The sequence below is a fragment of the Xiphophorus couchianus genome, chromosome 6, assembly GCF_001444195.1.
Source record: "Xiphophorus couchianus chromosome 6, X_couchianus-1.0, whole genome shotgun sequence".
Lineage (NCBI taxonomy): Eukaryota > Metazoa > Chordata > Actinopteri > Cyprinodontiformes > Poeciliidae > Xiphophorus > Xiphophorus couchianus.
This window is the reverse complement of record NC_040233.1, coordinates 7,052,975-7,073,811: the sequence shown is the minus strand read 5'-3', so window position 1 is coordinate 7,073,811 and position 20,837 is coordinate 7,052,975. Positions and strand designations below refer to the sequence as shown.

General features: G+C 41.3%; 1 protein-coding gene across 2 annotated transcripts in view; it reads left to right on the top strand.

Annotated features, from left to right (window-relative positions):
- The window catches only part of zswim5 (zinc finger, SWIM-type containing 5), a 67,787-nt gene that overhangs the window by 2,160 nt on the left and 44,790 nt on the right, over positions 1 to 20,837 (top strand). The gene's annotated exons all lie outside the window — the stretch shown is intronic.

The window sequence follows — 20,837 nt, the reverse complement described above, 5'->3', positions numbered from 1 at the left end:
TCATTGGAAGTTATTGTGATGGCATAATTAAAGTTAACCCAGTTGTTGCGGTGTCACATCTATATTTCCTAATCGGTGCGCTCGTCCGCAGCGCTCCGAGCCGCGCGCAGCACAAAGGCTTTCCAGTTGAAATGATCGATAAGCGTCTCGCATTTCCAGCGCTGCAGAGAGAGAGAGAGAGAGAGAGAGAGAGAGAGAGAGGCTGCTTTCAAACAAAGGGCCATTCCGCAAAGCTTCAGCTCCTTCCTCTCCCCCCTCCACCTCCACCTCCTCTTCATGCTCAGCAACAAACAAACTGAAACCCCAGACATCAGGGAAATTGGTGGCATGAAACCGACGGATAGTCAGAAACAGTCTTTATATGGTTACCAGGAGGATTTTCTTTTAGCTCCCCCTTCTTCTTCTTCTTCTTCTTCTTCTTCTGCTGCTGCTGCTGCTGCTGCTGCTGCTCTGGCCATATGGTGAGAGAGCCGCTGGAGCTTTTCTGGGGGTTTCATGTTGCTCTGAGGTATCAGGAGGGAGGGGGCAAAGCTTTAAACTGTACCCGCTGCCTTCTCTCCACAAATGCTGGATCTAATTGCATCTTATAGATGCTCATTGATTTCAGCCCCATAGGGGGGGAATAGGGGAATACGAAACAGCGACTTAAGAATATTAACTTGAGGTTTGTTTTGGAATGCGGTCTGGCTTGATCTCGTTAGTTATTGCAAGTTTGATCCTTTCCAGTGTTGTGCAAGAGTTTGGAGTGGAGCAAAGCTAAGGTTGCCCTGTAGTTGATTGCTTACATAACCACTTCCTGTGCCTGAAGCAGGTGAGGCAGTGTGGACGAATCTACATCAAAAAGCTCTACATCAAAATGGTATCCGCTCCTCTGGTGATTTTGGATACTTTTAATTGTTTCTGTCAGCAAATAACTAGTGACATGTTAGGGTTTTTTCACTTATTTAAAATGTTGCCATTTCCCAAACCACAAAAAAAACTTAGGTTATGTAACGGACAACCTAGAGATATCCTTTCCAGTGACACAGAAGGGAAATTTAGGTGTAGTAGCAGCAGCAAGTTCAGTATGTGCGGAGGTACTTGCAGCTTAGCGTCAGTAAAGTGTTAGCATTATGGAGTAATGCAGAGTTTCCCCTCTGCTAGCTGTTGCTACACTCGTCTGTCAGCTGGCTGAAACAAGGCTCATTCAGAGAGCAACGTTTTCAGCCATTTTTTTTTTTTTTTTGCTTGTTACAATTACAGACAGTAACAGTGTTGGTACTTGAAAACACCCCATAGCTCGCTCTTTTTTTTAAAACTAGAGCTGGTTAGCTACAAGAAACATCTGTTTAGAAGAGGACTGCAGGGTTGCTACCTGAAAAGCTAGCTTGTTGTTGTGTCACTCCACAGGCAGCATACTGGAAAAAAGTGACTAGCTTTTGCAAAATAAGCAGTTAAATTTAATACTAACAACTTTATTTAAAATTGTTGTTGTTTCTGCTTAAGATGAAAATACCAATAACATGTGATATTTAATTGTTACTGTAATAGCTTTGTTTAGCTGCGGTAGGAGTAATTGTTGCTTTTTTTAAATAAAAAAAAAACAAAGGATAAAACATGTTATCCAAATTAGTTTAGATGTAGAACTGTGAGAATGAGAAGCTTAGATCATCTCATTCCCAGACCACAACTAAAAGTTTGTTCTTTTCAGTGTAGGTTTTGCAGTCTGCCTGTATGTGATAACAAGGTGGGAAGTGCTGGTGGTTAGCGTATTGCACAATGTTTGTTTTAGTTTATTTTGGTCTGACTAAGCAGGCTGCACACTCCACCAATTAACTATGTTTTCATGGCTTTAAATCAAGGGCACGTCAGCCAAGAAAGCACGAGGTTCCATCTCAACAGAGGCAAATCTTGTTTTCAGAACAATACAGGCATCAAATCAGTTGGCGGTCATTTGGATCTCTTGGCGTTTTGGTCATTTTGCACCCAGCCTTTTTAAGTATGAAAAGAAATGGTGTGCCAGAGGATAGTTGACGTCCAACATAAAGATGTTTTGTACTCGCTTTGACTGACGATTAATGTCATTTGCCGTACTCTACCCGAAGTGGAAAATATTCTGACCAATAAGTGACATGTACGTGTTGGAGGAACGTCAGTTTGGTTTCTTTGGAGGTTTATTTGGAAGATTTCACACGTCAGCTGGTCAAAACAAAGACCAAAATGAATGGAAATATAGTACATAGAGTAAATAAATTAGAAATGTTAAGATTCTTATAAAGGTTTTTCTCAATTGGTGATCAAGTTACCTACCTGCCCACTATATCTGATGTTAATTCAAGTGCATCCATGTAAAAATAGTTTGTTTACAGGTACAAATTGAAGCGATAAGGTTGTAACAAGTGGATACAACATTTTTATTAATTGTTAGGCTTTGTATAGCTTTTAGGGTGCTTGGGAAATATTCTTTGCTGTGAAAGTGGCTGGATGATGACATATGAGAAAGGAAATACACTGAAGAAGACGGATATTCATCCGTTAAAGCTAATGGTTTGCTTCTTTATTGACGTAGACATGGCTCCATTTAAAACTAGACGTCCAATATGTTTACGGAAGACTTTGACTCGTCTTGATTTCCCTCTCAGGAGCCCACAGGGTTGTCTATCATGGGTTCACTTAGTTATTTTTTCGTTGCTCCTCACAGCTATCACAAGCAAAGCAGGAGCTCCAGTTCCCTGCAAACCCATGCTCATCTTTTGACTAGCCCTTTGCTCCGGTTTCTCAGAACTGCAGCGCCTCCAGCCAGATTCTACAGTCTGTTTAGATTTTTTATTATTATTATTATATTTTTTTAGCAGGTTTCACAAACAAAAAACAGATGTAGCTTAAAACAAACTCTGGGGATGGCGGTTAGCCGCTCGGTTGTCTCCAGCAGCTCGACTCTGTTGGCTTTTAAAGTCGGCACCTTAGCCCAGATGAGTAATAATGAAATCAAAACGAGTCACATAAGCGCGTCTTTATCATCAAAGGCGTCTTTGTATGCGTCAGCCGCACAGAAATGATTTGGCTGAGCATGTTTCTTATTGCTGCCCTCCGCCCTCGCTCGCATTCCGGGCAAAGGTCTCCATACGTCGGCCTCTTTCAACCGCGATAGAGACGGATCGGAGGAACATAAGCCCATCAGCGACTCGTTGGCCCATGTGTTCTTAATAATCCACTCCTACCCTCAAGTCATAATTAGAATAATCAAAGCAAAGCGTGATTGTTTTTGTCACACACACACACATATCCACAGTCCCCCCGCCGTCTCCTCCCCTTTACCAGAGCTCTTATAAAATCCTCAGAGAGCAGGAGGAAGGGATATAACTGGCGTGAGGGTGGGGCTGGAGGGGTTCCTCAGCTTTGAGTCAAGCGTTAGGATTATTGGGTCATGCTTTGTTACCCAGCTGTAGAAAAAACCCTTGTTCACAGACAGATAGGGTAGTAGTGGGGGGAGCGCGTCGGGGGTCATCGGGTCTATGCGCTTGTCGCCGTCTCAGACGTTAATGCTGTTCCGGGTGTCTACTGACGCTTTCTGAAACCTCGGCGACTCCGATGTAGTGAGGCATAATGCCGAAGTTGCAAAGTGCAAAAAGACGCTCACAAAACTGTCTCCAAACCTTAAAAGGTCGAGGTTATTGTTCACTGTTAAACCCTCGTTAAAAAGAGGGCCGTTTTGTTGTCTTTTTTTAGTTTGATGAAGCGTTTGGAGAGCCGACCTGTCTTGCCAGCATTTGCCGGGATGTAATAATATCCTGGCAGGATGGCCGCGGGGTTCCTCGTTTGCAGAAAGTCTTCCAAACCTCTGGTGTTCGTCTGCCCTTTGGTTTTTCTTTTTTTCTTTTTAAAAGCATCTTGTGATTAGACTCAGACCGAAGGCAGAGAGCTCATCCTCGGTTGCCTCATCTCCCATCGTTCCTCCTCTCTGGAGTCTCCACTCCTGAATAACACTGTTTACTTTTCATCTCAGCTTTGCAAACTTTGTCTCCTCTTACAAAATTTGTGTCTCTGTATTTATTTATTTTTTGTATCTGTTCGTCTCTTGGATGTTTGCTTCTCCTACTCGGCATCACTAACCGCTCAGACTAAGATCTGATTGCGTCCTTGGGCATTTTTTGCTGTAAAGGCTTGTTAGTTTGTTTGAATGGCGCCTTTTTAAGAGGTTTCCTCCGTGTTTCTGCCTTCTGGTTCAGTTCGTCATAGTGGGGTTTTTTAACAGGAGGAAGCTGGGAATAATCAGTCATGACTCTGAGGTCAAGCGGTTGCCGGCTGCAACTCGGCAGTGTTTCCACACTGTCGGGATGTGGACTCATGCGCTTCTGGGTAACGGTGAGTAACTTCAGTTTAAAGTTGACAAAGCGTCGCCAGGAGGATTCAGAACGTTTTGATTTTCCATCCGCCGAACCTCGGCTTCGGTCGTCTTCATGTTCATGCATTATTTTGAATAATTTAAGCCAAAAATAGATTTTTTTTCTTAATTTTTTTTATAGAGTTGCTTATACTACAATAAAATCACGTGAAATCTCCAATCTCTAATAATGTACCACAAGTGTCTACAGCCAAGAGAAGTTTCTAATTTCTGAATACCTCCAAGCATTTGAGCTTTTGATCCACAGCTGAGCTTTCAGCCTCAACGTGCTGCTCATTTCCCCAGCCAAATCATAGATTTACCCAACTGGACAAAAGTATACAACAATTTAGATTTGTACCCGCACTACATGACATATTTTGTTCTTGCGGTCTTTGTCTGGGACCTCTTGTTCTTGACACGTATTCTGGGATGAACCTTGTGTCTGAGAAATATGAAGTTGCAATAATATTGGACCTATGAAGCAAGTGAAAACTTATTTCTCCACAAAAAAAAAAAGACAAATAAAAATGCATGATGCTGATAAATTTACAGTGTCTGACCTAATTTGATAAAGGTCCAGCCAACTGGTGCTTGTAGTCTCACACTTAGTGAAATGGAGGTCAGCTGAGTGCAGAGTGTGTCTCATGTGGTTGGAGTGTTAAGTGTGTGTAAGGTTCATTCACTGGTTAATCAGTGTTTCTGGCTACTATTAAAGCATAAAAGACAAAGGAACACTCTGAGCAAACCAGAGAGAATGTTATTGAAAAGCATAAGTCAGGAGATGGATACAAAAAAAAAATCTAAGGTACTGAACATCCCCTGGAGTTGACTTAAATCCATCATCTGGAAATGGAAAGAATATAATCAGGCCGTCCTTACTAACCCAGTGACCGCGCAAGAAGGAGACCAGGTCACCATGACTACGATGAAGGAGTTACATGCTTGAGTAACTGAGATGAGTTTACCAAAAGGCATGTGGGAGACTCCTTGGTCTCCCAAGAAAGTTTTTTTTCTTTTTTTGATGAGACACAAATTGAGCATTTTGGACATCAGACAAGACAAGACGCTATGTTTAGCGGACACCAAACACACCGTCCCCCACTGTGAAGCACGGTGGTGGTGGTATCATGGTGCGGGGATGCTTCTCGTCAGCAGGCCCCAGAAGGCTTGTAAAGGTAGAAGGTAAAACGAATGCAGCAAAATATAGGAAAATCCTCCATCTGCTGTTAACATCCAGTGGATGTTCCGGAGTGGGCTAGTCAAAGCCCGGACTTCAGTCTGATAGAGAACTTGTGGCAGGACTCAACCTGACAGACCTGGTCATGCAAACATTTATTTTTATGGAAAATATTTTCATTTGTCAGAAATCAGTTTTCACTTTAAAGGTTTTTTTTTTGTATAAATCCACATTTTGTTGAACCTGATTCATTTGTAAAAGCAAGAAAAAAGGGCTGAAAGTTTTTTTTTTAAGGGCAGTCTTTGAACCGACGAGAGCTTTACGTGTCACACTTGTAACTGTAACTCGGTACCAAACGGTGAAGTTCTCCTGAAGAGTCTGTTTGTTCACCAACATGCCAGTGTCTGCATTTTGCCCACTTAGCTCTCAGCCACACTCTACCGGTCAGCTGCTCTCCGACTCACAGAACTGGGGGTGGGGAGGTGTGGGTACAGATATTTAATCAGCGTAATTAATTCCACGCCGGCCGAGCTCAAAAAGAGGCAATCGCTGAAACAAATCATCCCTGCATTCTTGCTAGCTCTCAGAGGCCTGTGAGAGATGAGGCCATTAGGAAGAAGCGCTGATTGTTTTTTTAAATTATTTTTTATGTTTTTTAAGCTCTTCAACGGCGGCCGCACCTGCACGCACACAAACGCGGGACTGCACAATTTCCTTATGTAAAATCGTTAATCCAACATTTTTGCTTATCGACCACGTTCGCTCGCGCAAAACACACAAAGCATAAAGGCAGTCCTTTCATTCTCATTGTTGCTCCCGCTTGATTTTTACTGACGGTTAAATGGTGAAATTCCCAAGATGTGAAACTGCAGTTTTGACATAACCTTGATTTATCAGAGCAAGAATTTGAATATTTTTCTGCTGGTGTGGAAGAAAGAAACAGGTTCTCCTTTTGTTTTGTGTATATTTTGCTTTTGTAATTCACTCCTCTTTCTTTTCTTTTCCTTTTTTTTTTTTACATCGACATTTCACCCTTCCCTCTCGCATCACATTTACGGTAATTAAAGCGATGCATATTTGTTTTTTAGATTCTATCGTTGTGGGTTTAGGAATTGTTGAGAATGTCTTCCAGTAACATAATTGCCCAGTAATATGTTACATTTCCTGTCAACTTAGCAAGTTTTCTGGATGAAACCCAGTATATTGTTGTATTTCTCTTGTTAAATATTTTTGATTATTTACAGTTATGAGTGGTCAAAAAGGTCCAAATAATTTTATCTTTGAATTATGCCTTAATTCCATTTAAGCTGCTTTTATTCACATTTATCTGACCACTGATTAAACAAAAATAAAATTAGAGAACTTTCAATTGAAAGGTAATTATTGGAGTCCTGTCACCAAACTTTCTTGAACGGAATATGTTAAAGACCTTAAATCATTACTTGTCAAAATGTTCCTTGCTAAATGATAAAACAATTGTCCTGCATGAGTAGGCATCAAACCGTTAGCCAAAAAAAAAATAGAATAAATAACTGTGTTGTTCCTTTAACAACTAGTACTTAAAACTACATTGTTGGCTTTTTCTTTTAAAATTTGGTTGGTTTATTTCTGGGCAAGTAAAAATAAAACGCGCACGTTTTTCCACTTCCGTGTTTTCCGGCTTCTGGTTATTCTTCTGGCCACGCATGGCAAAAAAGTTTGGACGCCGTTGCTTTAGCGCAGCAAAGAAAACAGAAGTCATCCGTCGTAGTTTTGTCTTCTCTTGGATCTGGTTTTAACTTTGCTCGTCCTGCTTTTACTCGCTTCTGTTTTCTGCTCGGTACGGTGCGCGCGCACTTCCCACTGCCGTCACTGCAGAGAAGTCAATATAATTACGCTTTTTGACTCTAAGAACTTTATGCCTTAATACACCGTGACTCGATCCGTCCTCTTCCACACACAGGCTTCCCTCTGCTGTTTGTGCTCTTTGTTTTAGACCTGACCTCAGGTGTTTCAGCCACAGTTGCCGTCTCAGCCTTGTTTGCTGCAGCAAGAAAAAAGTGCCGTTTCCCCTCCTGCCGCTGGTACAGTTTGCTCAGCTCTCTACAGCTCAGCATCTTTTCACCCCCAAAGTGTGTATGAAAGACAAACCCAGAGCAAACAAATACAGTTTTACACCACCTTTCATGTTTCTTTGGCCTACCTATCTCCTGTGTTTGTGCAGTAATCAGCAGAGATCAATGGCATCCTTGTTCTTTTAGGTCTTGAAGCCGACAGCCTCCCTTGTTCGGTTATTGCGCTGCTCCACACCTGTCTTTTATTAGCTTTTTGAGTGTGTGAGTGTGTGTTTACCGTGTTTGTTGCACGCCTTCAGTTCACGTCTTTGAGAGAGGCCGGATTGGAAAGGGGACAGGCTTTCAGACCGGCTTATTATTCTCCGATTTGGTTATGATTGCCTAACAAATGTTGGGAGAAAGAAGAAAAATTAGCAAACATGCAGGGAAACAGGGCGTCATTTGAAATGCAAAACCCAACTAAAGCAGAGGCCGACACATGATATGGTTAGAAAAAAAAATGTGAACGAGAAATGCAAACTTTAAAATGCCAGATTTCATTATGCACAGTTTAAAATATGAAAGCACGCCCTTGTCCGCACTAGGGGAGCCTTAAGATGGTCTAAAAGTTGGGAATTAAATACTTAAAAAGAAGAGAAAATAGTTGTTTTATTAATGTTTACCTGTCTGAGCTGTGGTTTTAGTTTCTTGATAAAATATTATAGTTGATAAACTGAATTTTCCAAGAATTAAATTTTTTTTTTTTTTTTAAATATACAAAATTTAAAAACCTTCCTTGATATTTCTAGGAATTAACTGCAAATGTAGAGTAACTTGTACAAACTGAATCACATCCATCCAAACACTTTACAAAATGCCATTTTTGTATATTGTAAGCCTTTGATATGGGCAACTTAAAGAGTAATACCATAATACAAGTATTGTATTAAGCTTCACTGTGCATAGTCCTTGGGCTCTAATGTGTGGTATCAGTAGTCCAGGGTCCCAGAAAACTTATGTGCATGTAACATAAGTTTCCTTATATTCCATAGAAACTTTCCAAATTTGCATACTCCCTAAATAAACCCACCCATTCAGTCAGCTGTTACCTTTAGAAACCAGGGATGCACAATATTATTGGCATGGTATCGGTATCAGCCGTAAAATTTAATATTGGACATCGGCCATTCCCGCGACGACCTAATCTGAGAGCTGGACCAAGTGAAAATGTCAGCGGTGTGGAAGATTTTTTGTTTCTCCCCCCAGGGGGTCTTTTGTGGGCTCTAGTGTCCCTTATATGAAAGCAGGCTGACAGGAAGGGGGAAAGACATGCGGCAAATATCGCCGGGTCCGGGAATCGAACCCGTGACGGCCGCATCGAGGACTCAAGGCCTCCAAATGTGGGTCGCGCTATCCCCTACGCCACCACAGCACGCCCGGTGTGTGGAAGTTTTTTAACGTGTCAGAAACTGATTGCATAACTGCTATTTGCAATGACTGCTCAGCATCAACGATGCAAGGAGGAGCGACAACGAAGTCCTACAACACTTTGAACCTAACTAACCATCTCAAGAACCTCCATTACGATCAGTTCATGGTGGCCAATAGGGAAAGCGAGAGAGCGGATAGCCGTGGAAAAAAAAAAAATTCACCTGCAGTCCATTCTACAAGCTTTGAATAAATATCGGTGTTGGAATTGGTTGTAGGCCAAATGAGTTTTAGCATATCGACATGTCAGATATTGACCAAAAATCCAGTATCCTGCATCCTCATTAGAAATCATAGATAAGTTTGGCGTTTTCATGTGTGGTCAGAACATGTCGGTAGCTCTGGTAACCCCATGCTGAAGGCTCTTATTGATGCTGTTCTACAGAAACTCTGACCTGATATCAAGAAAAGTAAGGAGGGCAGAGTTAGATTATCACTTTGTATCAGTAAATGCCCATTCTTAAAAAATGAAGTTAAAATATAATCCTTATCTCTAGTGCGACACGAAAATCAATAGTCAGTATGGCATTTTTCCATGAAACATTGAGAAGAAATTGTTAAAATAATGCCATTTATACATTTTCAAGTCTTTCTTCCTTTATCTTGGATGTCGTTACGAAAACCCGCCGCCATTGTAATGTGATAACATGGTCCAATTAGCAGTAGCACTGTAGCAACAACTTTGCTTTAAAACCTGAACGTTCCTTATGTCCTCACTGAGCAAGCTGCACTTTGTGTCGGCCCATCCGGGTTGGATGTTGGTCCATATGCTAATATGCTTTCCGTCTTTCCTCCGACCGGTGCAAATTTGGTGCTTTAATGTGTTGCCCATCTTGCATTCGAATGGGGCGTCACAGATCATAGATTTCAGGCACAGATAGTCTTTTTGTTCCCCGTCTGTACGAATACGCACAGGGGTTGTGTGTTGCAGCGAGTGTGTGCAACACATTGTAGTCTAAATCTGAGCAGCACGGAGAGAGGCCTTCACGACAGATCCAAACTGATGAGGAGTGAAATGTGGATTATATCTGGATTAAAAACCATTTCCATACCTTTTACTCGAGTTTGATCTCAGGAAACGCATAAAAAGATAAATATTTTTCTCTCTCTATAGAATAAGAATCTATGTCATTATGTAGATAGTTTTTTTTAATTGTGCTGACATTTAATGTTGTATTCAAGTGTAAAAAACAAACAAACGTGAGATTCCCCAATGGGGACCTCTCAAAGTGAAGTGAATTTCCAGGTGGCGGAGGTTCTTCTCTTTCTGGTGCTGGTTGCCTCTCTTCATCTCTGCCATCCTCTCTCCCCCAAATGTGTGAATAAAGGTTTAAAAGGAAGCACTTAGTGCTAAAAGTATGAATAATCATATCAATTGGAGTCCAAGTTGCCTGTTATAGTGATTCAGACTGTCGATGTGCATTAGCAAATGGTCCTGGTAGTTCTGTGTGGCTGAATAATTCAAAGTCCTCCTTTGTGTGAGACTGAAACGTGACCAGAGCACATTTTTAAATTCTCCCCCACCCCCCATCGTCAAATGTCCTTAAACGCCTAAGCCATTCCCATTTTTCTTTACGGAAGTGGTCATTACGACTCGGTCAATTGCTATAGGCACACATTGAATAGCCACTAATGTTCTATTGTGCCCTGAAGTATTGCTGTTCTTTCTGTTACAGGTGCAGAGTTGCTCATATTTCTCGAGCGTTTTTGGACAGTCATGTTGACGGGGGAAGGGAAACTTGAGTTGGATTTTGAAATTTATTTATCCACTGCGCAGTCGAGCATTTTTGATGCATCTACAGTAGCAAGTAGTAGAAACACCGAAGTCGGAGAGCGTAGCGTAGATCTCATGCCCTCCTCAAAAGCGAGGTCTGGCTCGTGAAGTGCTACTTGATTGTTTCGTCTGGTAATGTAAGCCTCAGCTAATATTATGGGCTGGGAACGTAAAGGTGTGTGCTTTTAGCTGAATGCTCTGTGTTTTTGTTTGAGATCCTTATTTTGAAGTCCAAAAGGAAGTTGTTCTTGAGTTGCTATTTCATGTTGAGAGAATTGGCTAATTCAGACTTCTGTAAGATTTTAGGTAATTGGTAACAAAATCATAAAAAGAAGTGGCGTAAACACTGAGAATATTAGAGCTGGCGACATTTAGCTGCTAGCAGGGATAAAAGTTAGCATCTGTTTCATAGCTTAGTTTCATTAGAGGGCTAACATAAAAACTCTGAGTTTGAACTTGTGTTGATCAAACTTGAAATGGGTGATTCCACACTGCTGTATTTCTATGTTGTAAAAAAAGAAAAATACACATAAGCTAAACATTTTAATCTCTTTTCTATCACTTGGCCCACCTTTGAGTATGAGAAGTGTCAGAATGGCGCTGTATTGCCTGCTTAAACCTGAGCAGGAGCATTTTCCACCCTGTTGTAATTTGTGAGGCTTGTTCTCTCTTATGTAAAACCAAATGAAACGACTGTGAATCCTTTTTACCTTTCCCAAAAACATTGTAGTTCTACTTGTTGCATAACATGATGTGTTGTCTTGTCCTGTCACCTGAGCATATTGCTCAGATATATTGACTGACATATTGCTACAGATATCTGTCAAAGATTTTTTTTTCTCTTTCTTTTGTTTACCTTTGGCATTTTTAACAAAGAAAATTCTTCTTTTCCCCTTGTCTTCAATTCTGATTTATTATTAGACCAAGGTGAATATTTATTGCTGTAGCTATAGATTGGAGCTCTTAACAGCTTGTTCAAACTACGATTGAGATTTTTATTTTTCTGAGTGCCGTTTAGTCATATCGAATGTTTGATTGTGCCTCCTTAAATCAGTCACAGCGCAACAATTTATTTTTCTTGCATTTCATGCGATGCGTAGGCTTTCCACTTATTCTGACTCACCCATCTATCCTAAGAGGGCCTGCTGGGTCACGCTGCTCTATTGACGGCCTCTTCTTCCCGAAGCCATCAAGGCTGCAATTGGTACAGTAGAGATATAGCTAATCTCATTGGATTGGATCTTGAACTTTGAAACAAATATCTCCAGTTTCTCATTTCAGGGCACAGCATTGTGCTGCGTTTTCCACGATTCGCATCCCTTTTTCCCTTTGCTCGTCCTCCCTGCCTCTCCCTCGCTGCTAATAACAGCACTCTGTGTGGTTTCTCTGGTGGAGAAGGCCTGCTATGGCCCATTAGGCTGGCGTCTCACCGCCAAATGAATGGTAAGATGACTGCGGAGGGAAGAGGGATAGGAGAACAGGAGGCGAGGATGAGAAAAAAGAGGACAGGGCAGAGATGGGATGGGATGGGTGAGAAGAGGAAGCAAAAGGAGACGGAGGGGAGGATGTGAGGGACTGGAGGGAGAGGGTGGGGCGAGAGGATGTGTGAAGTAAGGAAGACGTGACAGGAGGCAGGAAAGAGGATAGCTGAGAGGCAAAATGTAAGAAGTACATAACCAACCTGTCACCTCTGGCTCTCCCTTCCCCCTACGTACACACACACACACTTCACAGTCACCAAAAGCCAAAGGGGTGGGAGGGACCTCATTAGGCTCTCAGCAGTCCATCACACACACAGGGAAGAGAGCCTACGGAGCTCTGTGGTAGGGGGATGGGGGATGCCTGCAGAAAAGAGGGGAGTTGAGGGAGAAATGAAATTGAATTGATAGGAGCAGTCAAGTGCAGCAACACACACACACGCACACACACACGCTCTCAGAGGGACATAAGGGACCAGCTCCCACCACACACACTCAGCCTCTCTCTCACAGCAACATGATTAATGTGGTCAACAGCCGTGAGGATCAGGCTGGCTGAGACCTCTCACCCTCTTGCGTGCTCGCACACAGACACACGCACGCGCACCCCCCCCCCCCTCCCACAAACACACACTCTTCTGGCTTCCCCACTCACCCCGTCAGCCATCTTTAGTCTGCTCACACTCAAACAAAGATGGCGGAGGCAGGTCTGCCACACGGGAGAGGTTATGTGGGTTCAGTAGTTAGTAGAAACAGAACGAGCATGCTGTTTTACACGCTGTTGACCTTTGACCTCATTTGAAGCTTACAGACTTTGAAAATGGCTAAAGAAGTGTTCTTACATCAGTAGCAACTTCTGGACTAAAGAGTGTTGTTGTCAGTGTGACGTCTTGTGTGGTGCATTCACTGATTGGAAAGAGGATTGGATGTTTGGTTTCCCACCGACCAATCAGCCATTGGGGCCTGATTGGCATAAAACTGAGCAATGTCTTCATTAATCTATACCTAGCATTAGCCTGGTAAAAACCAGCTCCTTGTTCTACGCTTTGCTTTGTGCAGAGAGTCTGGGCGTTCAGCTATTGAGAAAAAAATTGCGTACTGTTGGAAGTTTTTAATTTTTACCCAGTCTCTAACATTTGTTGGTGATGTAAGAGTTCTTGCGCTATGAAGCTTACCCGAAATTGCCTCCACTGTGAACCACGCTCCACTGCGAAGAGAGAAGTGCAGAGGCAAATGAGATGGATGTTAGTTTTAAATCAATATTTGGAAGAGTGGCCAACATGGACCGCTGCCATTGCAGACTACAATTTTAAAACGCAGCAGAAAATCAACATCATCATCACACCTCCTGTTCGCTGATTGGTCCGGAGGAAATTCTAACTGAGCAATCCAACACAGTGGGGGAAAGCCCAAACGAAGGGAGATTACAAACGAGCGTAATTGCAAAGGAAGGCGATGGCCAGGCTAACCCGGCACAGAAAGGGAAATAAAAACTGGGACTAATTTTATTTGGTAGGAAAGATACCTGCACTGTTACGTAAAGTTTTGAGCTGTTTGAAGTTGCTTCCATTCACAGAAAATAGGAAGGATGCAGGAGTTACTACTCATAAGATGCTTCCTCTGTTGCATGCTTCAGAGTGTGTGTGTATGTGCGCTGTTGGTCAAATGTGCGATTTGCCAGTGGATGTAGTTTTTTCTGGTAGTTGTCATGGTGTAAAAGGATTAGGGGCCTTCACTACTGCCTTACACAACATTCCTATTGTGTTGGTGTGTGCAGGGGCCCATCGGTGGAGGTTTCTCTTGAGGCCCTCCTGTTTTTCCTTAGGAGGAGCAAAGGCCGCATTCATCATGTGTGTCCCTATGTACCCACCAACTCTGAATGTTTCTGCGGCTACAATTTTCCTGCAGGAATGAGCTTCAGTTTTCACTTTGCGTCTTCTTCTGTTGGGAAAATACCAGCCAAGGTCCAAAAGTCGTCACCAAGTTGCCTGATTAGATTTAGTCTTGTTTTGATTTTGAAAACGACTTTTCACATAGTTAAATATCGCCTCACAAAAAAAAAGAAAGCACAAGGCGTGCTAAGCACTTTTTCTGCCACAGCAGCAGAAACCCAGCCTTTCTTTGTGTAAGTACTGAGGACTATATACTGTGTTTGCATAAATCAATGTTCAAAGTATTGTCTTATCAGTAGGATGAAACACCACCACTGTAACAATAGGATTAAAGCTGCACTTATGAAAGAAGCAATTAAATGCTATCTTGTCTCATCTGCTTTTAATGGCAAAAAGCACTTTCATAATTTTTAAGTTTAGTCCTATACGTCGTTTTCTTCCTTTTTTTTTTTTTGAGTCATCTGCAAGTTCCTGCAGACGAATTTGTGGATGCCAAAAAACTACCGCTGTATCTCTGTGGTTTTGTTATCTGTACACGTTTTCTGCTAACGTGAGATTCTCCTGTTATAATAACCTTGAGTAGAAATAAACAAAACAAAATTAATAACACAAAAAAAATGGTTTCAAGCAAAAAATTAATTCCTATTTCTACTAAACCAATATATATTTTGTTTTAATACAGGGCTGTAATAGACATGTGACTTGTGTCTTTACCAACTGTGATCTTATGATCGCAATGGCTGGTGCTTCCTTTAATTTTTAACTTTTAAATTTATGTTTTCAGTAACCAGCAATTTCTTGTGCGATTTTTGTTGTACAAAGACATAAAGATGTTGGAGTCTGCTTTTAGCTAACTGACTAGTAGTGTGCAGCAACATGTGTGGAGGAAGTCTGAGAAAACTCTGGTCACCCTGCCATCCATCCATCCATCCATTTTCTGTTCACCCTTGTCCCTAATGGGGTCGGGAGGGTTGCTGGTGCCTATCTCCAGCTACGTTCCGGGCGAGAGGCGTGGTCACCCTGCCAATCTCTCCAATTCTTAATTAAAAAGTGCTGAAAGTGTTGGAACGATATGATAGAAACTTTTAGTGGTTTTGAAACTGTGACTCTATAAATTCTTGGCATACTTTCATATTGGTAAGCAGCCCCTGCTGCGCTGTCTGGTTTTGTTTTAGTCGTTTTTAACCCTTGCCCTTTTTTGCGGTTGTTTAGGGCAGTTCATTCGCTGCACAGACTTTACTTAAACAGAGCTTCGGTAAACCCAATTATATTCCGTTTGCACTTTCTCTGACATTTATAAACAAAACCCACAGGACCTTTTTTTTCTGGAACCGTTTCCCAGGGCTAATCTAGATGTTGGGCAAAAAGGTACAAGTGGCTGATCAGTGCAACCGCCCCATACCAATTGCTTGTACAAATGAGTCTGCTTGCAACCAGGAAGACTACACAAGTTCTTTTTTTAATCTAAAATTCAATGATGCAAGTCCAAACAAGTACCAATGCTTCTAAGTATTGTACTTTCAGGGTTTGCTGTGGGACTTTTCCCTATTGAAGTACTAAAATGTACATTAAGTATGCAAAAATCTGATTTCTGGTTAAATGTTTTAGTTTGTATGTCCTTTCATAGATCCTGAGGATCTCTGTCGAGACCAACAAACTTTTTTCTATTCTTGGTGAAATTTTCTTCTTTATACTGTGGCTTGAGTAACTAACAGTGGAGGCCACGTTGAACGCTCGTAACTGAGCAGATCCACTAGACAGATAATTTTGCAACTGCTTGACCTTTTAAGTATATTGAATAAATTAGTAGTAGAAGAAGGAGACGAATGAGAGGTCTGCTTTGGGATTAACCACCATTTTTTGTGATTACTCTTTGATTTGGTGTCCAACCTCTCTAGCGGTTTTTACCATCAGAGCTGCTGTTTAGCCCTAATTGACCGCTTTTTGATGTATCCCTCCCTTGTTCATTTCTTTGTCTTCCTCTGTCCACCGAGGCCCGGCATTAAAGAAATTAAAGGGTTTTCACTTTCCTACGATTTCAAAGCCTGTCTGTATTTGACCACAGCAGCGGTCTCTGATAGATGGCTGATATGAAGTATTATTTGAACTATTTTCTACTATATTGTGAAGTATTTTTAATCAATTGAATTGCTATGGAGAGAGAAGTTTTCCGTCAAAATGATCGTGAAGCGCTCACTGCCAAACATGTCTGTACTGTTAGCATTGCTCAAAGCCGTGTAAAGTGCTTTTAAATGAGCTGCCCTGTCTGCTGATTGACCAATTGAACTGTTCCGTTGTCTTTGTCCTTTTTAAAAAATGTTCTTGGATTTACAAGTCAGCGGATTGGAAGTGTAAGAAGTAAAAACTAGAAGGTTCTCAATGGTCCCTTTGTTTTTCTATAGCTTTTTATCTATGAATACTTTGCTGCACTGTTGCCACTGAAATGGACAGGACATGGAGACATTTGTCTACGTTCATGACTACCTGTACGTACCACAATGTCCACGCATCAGTTCAAATACACCTTACCTCCCAAACCCGCACACAAACTGACCGCACAATCACAACTATACGACACCAAGTGACCCTGCCCCCAGGTGATACCCTGAAGGTTGGCACACCTTAGCATGTACAAAAACTGTTTCATCCCATTAGCCTGAGGAAAACCAACTGTTCACATCTTACTCTTTCAATTCCCGTCTTTTTACTTTCAGCTAAAAACAAACTCGCATTACAATGTCCTTCAGTTTTACTGGCTGGACTGTCAAAAACGATTCTCCTCGAGAGCCAGTGTTTCACTTATGCCGAATCAGTTTGCGTAAGGCAACACATAAAAATAAAAGCAACCCACTCTGCCCGTTTTCAATAGAGTTTGCTATTCCTGCTTTTTAGGGAGGCCCGCATCCTCGTATTGAATCGCAGAGGTGAAACCAGGCACTTTTTTTTTTTTTTTTTTACTGTGTTGCCAGGTGACTCAGCTGGCTCAATAGACGGCAAGGCAATAGCGAGCTGAAGGGTGAATAATGCCTTTGACATCAAAAACCCATGAAGCCAGGCTGGAGTCGTTTTCCAAAAAGCCAAGAAAGGCCACAGAAGGGCTGGTAGGAGCGGCTTTAATGCTGCTGACACTTGGTGAAAAGCTGCTGCTTTATCATTAAGGGGAGCCACATTTCCCATGGCAACAAGATACAGAAATGAATCTCTCAAATGAGTGATGCTCTTTTGAAATCCTGAGGTGCGACCCTTCCAGCAATCCAGACAGAGGACCAAAGGGGTTGATATCCTCTTGTGGAAGAAACCAGAGCTGCGAGGCTCTTAACTTTAAAAGACCTATGGTCGCAGTAAATGTTGAGGCTACAATTAACATTGATAATCTTGACTATTCCTTTTGTAAAGAAAACAAAAGTGCCACAGAGACTAAAGCAGAATTACAAGCACTGATTAGTAGTAAATGTATATGTTTCAACTAAAACTAATAAAAACACCCCAAGTGACTCCCTATTTAAAAAGCTGTTCTTTTTTGTTTTCTTAAAGTGAAATTAGTCAGTTAGGTATTAAATTGGGGCCTGATGCTACTTGGTTCGCCACATTGTTCATTGTGTGTTATACATTTCACACACCATCAGAAGCAATGAGTGATTAGGGATGGTTGAGGAACAAAAGGCTAACAGAATCCAGAGTTTTAATCACCTAGTGATCCGGTGGAGCACTGAAGATCTTTTGCCTTTTCTTTTGTTGTTGAATTGCTTTAAGTTCTGATTTTGTGTAATCGTTTACGCCGACTACTCAACCCTAAACTCCAGCTGATGTAATGGCACATTTAGCCGCCATTGCACTTTGGTCTGATGTAGACCAAAGTACATTTACAAGAAGAGCTTGTACTTTTATAAAGATTATCCTTAGAAGCTCAGAATTGTATCACTATTAAAGATTATCCAATTCATTTTAAGGTGATACACACACAAAAATTGAATGCCTAAGGAGTGTGTGTATATGTCAGCTTCATCCAAAGTAGCATCTAAGTATTCCATACTATACACAGGTATATTCTTACCTCCTTTTGACCCCTTTCCGTCTTTGTAGTCAGATCTGTTTCTGTTCCCCAGTGCATTGTGTCAAGGTTGTCTGCTAACTAAAGGGGAAGTTCCCTTGTTCATCTGAGTCTTCTCCCTTAGGTCCTATATTTAAAATGACCTCTTCTTATGTCAAACTGTGAATGTGAGTGAACGTCCGTGGATAAACTGCTATAACTCATCTTTCTGTTTAGTTTGAAGCATAAATAGGTAGTGTTTATGCCTACGCATAAATACATACGGACCTGGTGTACTCCTTGCCCTGAAGCTCGAAAACGCAGAACTTGTTTTGTGTTTTATGTTATTCCAACATGGACTTATAAACCACTCCAAGTTCCAGTTCAACATTATTTTTTTCCTTTTGAGTTGCAAAATCCTATTACATTGAAATTCCGCCATCTCAACATACAGTTGAAACCAGATATTTACATACAATGTACAAAGGGACACATTTTTTTCATAGTTTGAAATCAAACTAAACTTTAGTTATGAAAAAAATACTTCTATTTTCTAAATGTTAGAATAAATATATGTTTTTCGACTTAGTTTCTTCCTATTTGTTGAAAATATTTTCAAACAGTATAACTTGAGTTACTGTAATTTCCGGACTATTGAACGCACCTGAACGAAAGCCGCACCCACTAACTTTGAAAAGGAAACGGTAAAGTGCACAGGCTGCACATGTCTAGAAGTCACAGCTGTCCACATTCTAACATGAGATAATTACAAAGATTGTTTAAAACTTTAATGAAAGATGTATCGTTTGCTTTTTCAGAACAGGGCAGCATTAGTAAACTGTCTTCACCTTTCTGCACATTAAAACCATCACAGTCGTCATTTTCTTCAGTGTCGAACTTGAACTCTCTCGAGCACACCTCCTCAGTCTGTCTTTCGTTGTCGTTCTCAATGTCACTTTTGTCTCGAGGCAAATTCGCCCTTGAGCTTGTGCTGTCCTCCTCATCACGCAGCTGCTCGGCCTTTCCAAACCTTTCGGTAAAAAGCCACATCACCGTGTTCAAAAGCGTGCGAAGAAAAGTAGCCGCTTATAGTCTGGAAATTCTGGTAGTTTTGGGTGTTCTTCCACTGAGACCATGATCTTTTTTGTCTCTCTTCCTGAGAGAACTGGTACGACAGAGTCGGGTTTGAATGCTACCTTGGTGCTACGCACCTTTGTCATAACCACCTCAAAACATTGACTTTCTTATCATTAAGCCACTTTGTGACTAAATTGTTAATATATTTAGGGTATTTATCCATTTGGAAGACCCAAGCTTGAACTGCCCATTTTACATTTCTGAATGTTTCTTCTATGTTTCCATATATTGTTCTTTCTTCATGATGAAAAACACCAAGACCTAATAATGCTGCTAACCCCATACGTCATAGTAGGAGGGACCTCCAAATGTTAGAAGATTCAACTGCTGCTGTTTCAGACCGCAGATTGTGTCTCCAAAAGTGGATGGCTTTGTCTCTTGCTGCATTTACAAACAATATTTTTTAATTCGTTTTGTAGAGTATATAGTTCAAGAATCTTTTTTTTCCTCAAAGTTTTCTGGAAACGATGGCTGCCCTCCGTTTCCAGTAGAGGATGTTTTTGCTCTTTAAAAGTTTCTTTACTTTGAACACAGCTCTTGTTGGTCACAATAAAAAGAAAAAGCTAAATCTGTCTCTGTGATCTTAGAAAATTCTTGAGAATGGCTCAAAGCAGACCTGTTCCCTAGACGAAAACATAGAAAAGTGCTGAACACCAAATAGTCGTCTCTGTCCTTTTACTGTCTGAAAGCTTCCTGTATTATCCGTTAAGAGACTGATTAGATCAAACCTAAGTGCCCTGGGCAAGAAAATTGACTCTGATCAAACTTACCCTGGATCTTGAGCTACTTTTCAATTGGCAATTTGTAGATTTTAGTGTTGGGAGTTTCTTTTTTTTTTTTTTTTAAACAGCCTCATTTTTTTCTCCTTTATTCCAGAAGTGTGTTTAACATTGTCATTTTTTAAAATCAGATCAAAACTACATGTGAGTTTTCCACTAATTGAAGCAGAGCAGGCAGGAACATAAGAGCTCACAGGCCCACATGCAGTGCTGTCGCCGAGGATTCTGCTCCATCTCTCCGAGCTCTATTCATTAATTCATTTCTTATTGGGACAGAGATAACAGGATTAGTCCTCCAACCATCCAGGAGTCAGCAGGGAGGACGGTGGACCCTTTAACCCCCTTCCCTCCCGCAGACAATGGCTCTGTGTGTGCACGTGATTGTGTTTGATTGTGACTTTGTGATTGTGTGTGTTTGTGTCCTTGCCAGATGGGGCCAGTGCCTCTTCAAACTCTCAAGCTCTCATCTTTCTTCTTTTTGGTTGGTGGCCAATCATGTAGTCTCTTTTTTTTTCGTCTTCTAGTGTGTTGGTTTCCGACGGCGCTGTTGGCAAAACCGAGCACAGCAGCGATTTTTAACCAAACATGTCTTTTATGTCTTGTTTTTGGGTAAACTTTTCAGATCCCGCCACAGAAACATGTTGCTGTAGTATACTTTTTTTTTATGGAGATGCATCAACCAA